This window comes from Nycticebus coucang, chromosome 17, assembly GCF_027406575.1.
Source record: "Nycticebus coucang isolate mNycCou1 chromosome 17, mNycCou1.pri, whole genome shotgun sequence".
Classification (NCBI taxonomy): Eukaryota; Metazoa; Chordata; class Mammalia; order Primates; family Lorisidae; genus Nycticebus; species Nycticebus coucang.
Window position 1 is genome coordinate 10,673,261 of NC_069796.1, and position 8,391 is coordinate 10,681,651.

Sequence of the window (8,391 nt, forward strand, 5' to 3'; positions counted from 1 at the left end):
AATTTAAATCTTTTATCCAATGAGAATCAATTTTTGTTAATGGTGAGAGGTGCAGGTCCAGTTTCAGTCTTCTGCATGTGGATAACCAGTTCTCCCAGCACCATTTGTTAAATAAGGATTCTTTTCCCCATTGCATGTTAGGCTTATCAAAGATTAAATGATGATATGTGGCTGGGTTCATCTCTATATTATCTATCATATTCCATAGATCCGTGTCTCTGTTTTTATGCTAGTACCATGATGTTTTGATCACTATAGCCTTGTAATATAACCTGAAGTCTGGCAATGTTATACCTCCAGAATTGTTTTTATTTCTAAGAACTATATTTGCTATTTATTCAGGGTTTTTTTCTGGTTCCATATGAATTGAAGTACTATTTTTTCAAGATCTTTAAAGTATGACATTGGTGCTTTGATGGGGATTGCATTAAATCTATAGATTGCTTTGGGTAGTATGGACATTTTAAAGATGTTGATTCTTCCCAGCCATGAACATGGTATGTTCTTCCATTTGTTGACATCTTTCGCTGTTTCCTTTCTCAAAGTTTCATAATTCTCTTTATAGAGATCTTTCACTTCTCTTGTTAGATATATTCCCAGATATTACATCTTCTTTGGTGCTATTGTAAAAGGAATAGAATCTTTGATTTTGTTCTTGGCTTGACAATTGTTGGTGTATATGAAGGTTACTGATTTGTGGGTATTGATTTTGTAACCTGAGACGCTGCTATATTCCTTGATCACTTCTAAGAGCTTTGTAGTTGAGTCTGTGGGGTTTTCCAGGTATGAAATCATGTCATCTGTGAAGAGGGAGAGTTTGACCTCTTCTGCCCTCATTTGGATGCCTTTGATCTCCTCCTCTTGCCTGATGGCGATAGCTAGGACCTCCAACACTATGTTAAATAGCAGTGGAGACAGTGGGCATCCTTGTCAGCTTCCAGATTTGAATGGGAATTCTTTCGGTTTTACTCCATTCAATATGATATTGGCTGTGGGTTTGATGTAGATAGCCTCTATCAGCTTAAGGAATGTTCCTTGTAAGCCCATTCTTGAGTGTTTTTATCATAAGAGGATGCTGGATATTGTCAAAAGCCTTTTCTGCATCAATCAAAAGAATCGTATGGTCTTTGTTTGTGATTCTATTTATGTGGTATATTATATTTATAGATTTGCGTATGTTGAACCAACCCTGTGTCTCTGGGATAAAACCCACTTGATCATGGTGTATGACCTTTTTAATGTGTTGCTGTATTCTGTTTGCTAATATCTTGTTGAATATTTTTGCATTGATATTCATAAATGATATTGGTCTATAACTTTCTTTTGTTGTTGGGTCCTTTCCTGGTTTGGAGATCAGGTTGATATTTGCTTCATAGAAGGTGTTGGGGAGGATTACTTCTTTTTCTATATTTTGGAAACATTTGTGCATTATAGGAACTAGTTCCTCTTTGAAGGTTTGATAGAATTCTGGTGTGAAACCATCTGGTCCAGGGCTTTTCTTTTTGGGGAGATTTTGTATAATTGATGCTATTTCAGTACTTGATTTTGGTCTAGTGAAAAATTTCTAAATCTTTCTGGCTGAGTTTTGGAAGGTATTGTGCTTCCAGATATTTGCCCATCTCCTCTACATTTTCATATTTCTGAGGATAGAGTTTTTTGTGATAATTATTGACAATCTTTTGTATTTCTGCTGTATCTATTGTTATTTCCCCTTTATCATTTCTGATTGTAGTTATTAGAGATCTTATTTTCTATTTCTGGATAGTCTAGCCAAAGGTTTATCAATTTTATTAATCTTTTCAAAAAACCAACTTTTAATTTCACTGATCTTCTGAACAATTCTTTTGTTTTCAATTTCATTTAGTTCTGCGCTAATTTTGGTTATTTATTTTCTTTTTCTAGGTTTGAGATTAGATTGTTCATCCTTTTCCAGTTGCTTGAGATAGCCCATTAGGCTGCTGAATTGCTTTCTTTCTGTTTTCTTGATGAAGACATCTAATGATACAAATTTCCATCTAAGGATTGCCTTTGTAGTATCCCACAGGTTTTGATAGTTTATGTCTTCATTATTGTTTTGTTCCAGAAATCTAATGATCTCCTTTCTGATTTCATCTATGACCCAGCTATCATTCAGCATAAGGTTATTTAGTTTCCATGATTTTATTTGAGTATGAAGATTTCTGTTGCTGTTGCGTTCAATTTTTATTCCATTATGGTCTGAGAAGATACAGGGAATAATTTCTATTGTTTTTAATTCGTTGAGGTTATCCTTGTGACCTAAGATATGATCAATTTTGGAAGGTGATCTGTGGGGTGATGAGAAGAATGTGTATTCAGTTTTGTTAGGATAAAGTGTTCTCTAAATATTTGTTAAGTTCATTTGTTCTAAGGTCCTATTTAAGTGCATTATTCCCTTATTTAGTTTCTGCTTGGAGGATCTGTCTAGTACAGCCAATGGGGTCATATGGGGTCAGATCAGTTAGGGTTTATTTTGTAGATAGAGAAGCATTCAGATAGGGCACATAGATGTTAACTATTGACATCTCTTCATATTGTGTGTTTCCCTTGACCAGTACTAAGTGTCCATCTTTGTCTTTCATTATTTTTATTGGTTTGAATCCCATTGTAAATGCATACACAATTGCAATCCCAGCTTTTTTCTGCTTTCCATTTGCCTGGAATACTGTTGCCCATCCCTTCACCCTGAGTCTTGTTTTATCTTTTGAGATAAGGTGAGTTTCTTGTAGGCAACAGTTATCTGGCCTAAGTTTTTGTATCTAGTCAGCCTGCTTATTCCTCTTTAAAGGAGAGTTCAAACCATTCACATTGAGAGAATTAATAGGTGTGGTAGAGTTTTGGTCATTTTGTTTTTCAAAAGTCCAGAGGTTAATTTTATGCCTCTCACCATTGTGGAATTTAGGCTTCATTTTTTAATTTCCAGGTAGGTTTATTTTGGTGGTGTACCCTTCCATTGCTTGTTATGAAGAATGGGTCTGAGTATTTCCTGTGGAACTTGTTGAGTCATGGCAAACTTTCTCAGCATGTGGATGTCAGTGAAGTATTTGATTTCTCCATCACAAATGAAACTCAGTTTAGCAGGTATAGGATCCTGGGCTTTTTTTAAAGAAGGTTGAATGACCCATTCTTTTCTGGGTTGGAAAGTTTCAACTGAAAGATCTTCAGTCATCCTTATAATTTTCCCTTTGTAAGTAATACTTTTCTTATGCCTGACTGCTTGCAGAAGTTTCCCCTTCAAATTAACATTGGCAAAATTAATTACAATGTATATAGGATGTGCTTTATTTGGACTCAGTCAAGCTGGGGTTCTGAAACTACCTACTATCTGAATTTCTGTGTCTCTCGCAATACTTGGGAAATTCTCTGCCATAAGGTCTTGGAGCAGAGAATTTGTGCTTTTGGGACCATCTTTTTCTCCTTCAGGTATCCCTATAATTCAGATGTTTGATTTCTTGGAATGATCCCATACCTGTCTCAGGAAATATTCTGTTCTTATTCTCCATTTTTCTGCCTCTTTGAATGCTTGGGAATGCAAAGTTTTGTCTTCTTTATCTGAGATTCTTTCTTCACACTGCTCAACTCTATTTCTGAGGAACTTTACTGTATTTTGAAGTGCCTCGAATACCTTTTTTCAATTCCTTAAGCTCTGCTATATCTTTCCTTATTATGCCCATATCATTAATGACTTTGTCTTTGAATTCATTAATTTGAGACAACTTCTGAATTGTTTTTTGGTTCTCTGTTTCCGTCTTTTCCTCCAGGCCTAGTATCTTATTTGCCATCCATATTCTAAATTATATTTCTGACATTTCAGCAATTTCTCTGTGGATGGGATTGTCTGTTGTATTTATTTTGATGTCCCCACGAGGTTTTGATGTGCTCTGATTTTTCATATTGCCAGAGTTCTGCAGCTGATTCCTCCTCATGAGTATTTTTAGCTTCTTCTTCTTTTTCTTTTGTTTCATATGTTAAACATACTTTTTTAGTTGAACTGATAGGTTGTCCCTGATGAGTCCACTCCTCACCTTTGCAGTGCCCTCACTGCACTAACAAAGGCAGAGAAACGGTGAATCCTCGGCCCCAGACAGTGTCTCCAGGGGAACAAGAATCAGTAGGCAGTGCTGGCCCAGAGGTCCAATCGAAGTCTCTCTGCCAGTGTTGGCTTCGCTCACTAAATCGAGCTCGTGAAGCTGTCCTGCTGACAGTGCTGGCCCAGGGTTCAGGAGAGATGCTTATGCTCTGGGCACCATCCAGCCAATCAAAAGCTGAGGGCAGCAGCTCTGTAGACAGCATAGGCCCACTGCTCAAAGTCACTCAGGTACTAGGAACCACCTGTCCTGTCAAGTTCAGGGAGCTGCTGCCTGGTGGGGGGTACAGGGCTAAAGTTCAGAGAAGAGTCACTCAGGCACCAGGCACAGGCCACCCACTTGAGCTCAGAGAGCCTCCACCCAATGAAGAATGCTAATCCAAAATTCAGTACAAAGTCACTTAAACCTCGACCCCACCCACCCAAATGGGCTCAGAGAGCCCACTTGGTGAAGACCTGAGGCACAAGTTTAGTCCAACAATCACTTAAACCCCCGCCCCACCCACCCTTTGGCCTCCTCCACCTGGTGAAGGACCGAGATCCAAAGTTCAGTTCAAAGATGCTTAAACCTTGGCCCCGCCCACCCAATTGAGCTCAGAGAGCCCCTCCTGGAGGAGGCCAAAGGTCCAAAGTTCAGTTCAAAGTCACTTAAACCCCAGTGCTTCCCACCAGCCCAAATCGAGCTCAGAGAGCCTTGCCCAGCAGAGGCCAGAGGGCCAAAGTTCAACCCCATCACTTTGACACTTGGCTGCCCATCTAATCAAACTCAGAGAGTTGTGCCTGATGAAGTGGGTAGTCCAAAGTTCAGTCACAAGTCAGAGTCATTTAAGTACTGGCCCTGCCCACACAATGGAGCTCAGAAGTTGTCCTGAAGGACAGAAAACAGAGCTGCCTGAGAATTCCTGATAAGCTGGAGATGGGTAGTTCACCCTCACTCGGCAAAAGCTTAGGCTGCCATGCTACTGTTCTCATGCTGCAGCTTGATGGCTGGCAGACTTCCCCAGCTTCCCGGTGAGCTCATCAAACACTCCAGACTCTATAGGAGGCAGTCCTTCCAGCAACTAGGGTGGAGGAAGGGTGATCTGGGTGCTCAGAATTACAGGAAAAATATTTGGTCTTTTGCACCAGACAAAATGGGGCCCAGTCTCAGTGCTGGGACCTCAATAATGAAGGAGAACTGGGATGTAGCAACTACTCTCCCATGGAATAAGGTCAGGAGACTTTTGAACCCAGTTCCCTGGCTGACTGGTCGCCCACCACAGAGCTCCCGTTTTAGGGGAGGGATCTCCCTTCCTCTGGGAGCTGGGCTCCTACCTATTGTTTTTCTTCCACTTTCTTATTTCTGGCATTTAATTCAGCCTGGGTGATGTGTACCTCGTGCAGTCCTCTTAGTATAGAGCTCCTCTCGTTTGCTTTCTAGCCACTTCAGCCAGTATCTCTTTCTTTGGGCATGAGCCTCTGGCAAAAACTGCTTCCAATCAGCCATCTTCCCACAATTCTAACCAAAATAATTTCAAAGACACAAAGTCATTGTAGTCCCAGAACTGTTAAAACTGTAAGAAAGGGATATGGATGTAGGATAATCGGGGACATATTTGTTAGTTAAAAAATATCAATCTGTGAATTATACACATATGTTCAACGTATTGAGTTATGTATTCTTCAGAGTAATCATGTAAGTAAAATATAGTTCCGAAAAACTACCACCATGAAATGTATGTCACCAGCGGTCTAAAATTATTAGAACTGGTTGTTCATTGAGATATTACAAATATATTAATGTGATAGCTTATTTCTTACTACCTTCAGAAGAAATATGGTAAAGCAGTGGTTCTCAACCTTTCTAATGCCACAACCCTTTAATACAGCTTCTCATGTAGTGGTGACCCCCAACCATAAATTATTTTCATTGCTACTTCATAACTATAATTTTGCTACTATTATGAATCGTAATGTGAATACCTGATATGCAGGATGTATTAGGGGACCCTTCTGAAAGGGTCATTCACCACCAAAGGGGTTGCGACCCATAGGTTGAGAACCACTGTGTTAAAGAAAGAAAAATTTACTTTTCTCATCGTTTTTTTGTGAAACTTTCCTCTCTGGAACTAACTTCTTACTTGATTTCCCACAGCACTCCAGAGAATTAGAAAAATGTGATGAGTTCATTTGTTTTCCTGTCAACACATTTTCTTTGTATTGGGATTGCCCAGCCAAAAAACAAAACAAAACAAAAAAACAGTGCGAAATGTTGTTTGGGATATAATTTTTAATAATTTACACATTACTGTGTTTCTTCATATGAAGTTTTGCATTTTTTTAAGTTGAATATTTTTAAAACTGCTCAGTCCTAAAATAACTGAATTAATTCCTTTTGTAACAATGTAGATGAAACTGAAGACCATTCTCCTTAGTGAAGTATTGTAAGAATGGAAAAACAAACACGGCATGTACTCACTATTGCAGAGCTAACCTAACAGCACTCAAGTACACAGATGGAAGTACTCAATGCAAATCAAGCAGGTGGAGGGGAGATGGAAGGGTACAATGTGCACTATCTGGGTAATTGGCACACTTACAACTTTTTCTCAAGCTGTACAAAAGCAATCCATGTAAATAAAACATTTGAACCCCTGTAATATTCTGAAATTAAAATGAATAAACTGTATCTATGATAATAAGAAAAAAAGCTTGTATTAAACCAAAGAGTAAAAGAAAATTGAGTCAGGAGAAGTTCTATATAGAATGTTAGTTTAATTGTAAAATTTGATCTGGAAAACTTTTTTTTTTTGAGACAGTCTCATTATGTTGCCCTCAGTAGAGTGCTATGGCTTCACAGCTCACAGCAAACTCAAACTCTTGGGCTTAAGCAATTCTCTTGCCTCAGCCTCCCGAGTAGCCGGGACTACAGGTGCCCACCACAATGCCTGGCTATTTTTTGGGTACATTTGTCATTGTTGTTTAGCAGGCCTGGGCTGGGCTCAAACCCATCAGCTCAATGTATGTGGCTGGCGCCCTACTCACTGAGCTATGGGTGCCAAGCCTGATCTGGAAAACTTTTTTAAAAATTAGGATATTTTAGTAAATTAAATACCTATAGTCACGAATGGTCTTCAAAAAATAGCCAATGCCCATAAAAGCAATGAAAAAGCATGGCAATTTTAAATCTCTAGCTTATAAGACATTCAACACTACACAGTCTCTGCTTTTTTAAATAGAATCTTGATCAGTCCCATGACACTGTGTGTAATATACTTAGATATCTTTTCATATAGGATTATTTTTAACCCCCAAATTAATACACGATAATGCTGATAGTCTTGGCGAGGTCCAATTGTCTGGACTAAAACAAACCGTAGGGTCAATTCCAAGCTCTTATGTGTTTGTCTGTTAGTTTTAGAGTTAACTAAAGTTTAGATTATTCAAACTGCCACATGTTTGACTTGAAAAAACATCCTAAAGACATCAAGAGATATTTAAGATATTCTGACAATATCTTTATCAAATATACTTGAATTTTTAAATTTGCATGTCCATGTTTTTCATGTCTGTCATGATGACTACTGTAGTATCCTATTGCTCAACAAAAAAATTTGACAAAACTTCCAGTTCATTGATTTAATATTGTAGACTTTATCTTAGCCAAAAGGCTGAGAGGCAATGATTTAATATTATAAAGTACTTTGTTATGTAACACTTTTTTCTGAAGCAAACTAAAAAGTATATAAAATATTCAGACTTTGTATTGACACACAATAAATAGCAGACACTTAAATATTTGTCTCATGAATGTACAGTCTGTCAAAATCACCAGTTATTACATTGAAATGACTCAACTGACTTCTCTGATTATTTTTCACTGCATCCATTGGTTATTTTAGGAATCTGTGAAAGGTTCTGTTCTTTGAAAACATAGCTTTCTTACGGCTCTGCATTCCAGAGTATGAAATATTTTGAAATTACTCAAGAGTACTGTTATTGGTACACAGCAATTATCATATTACTGTCAGGATATTCTGGTAATGTTCTCAGACATATTTAATTGAAAGTATTTCTCAAAAGTCATGAATAATGTTGTGATTCCAGATTCATGTCAATTTAACAGATATCAAGTTCTCCTTATTTTCTTTGTCCACCCACAAACACATACATACCTTAGTTTGAATATTTCTCAGTCCCCTCAGCTTCCCACACTTATTCTCTTCATTTGCCATAATCCCTAGATCTATCGGTTCTCCTTCTTTCAGCTTCATAATATCATATTTCACTGTGCTCCCCTCCATTTC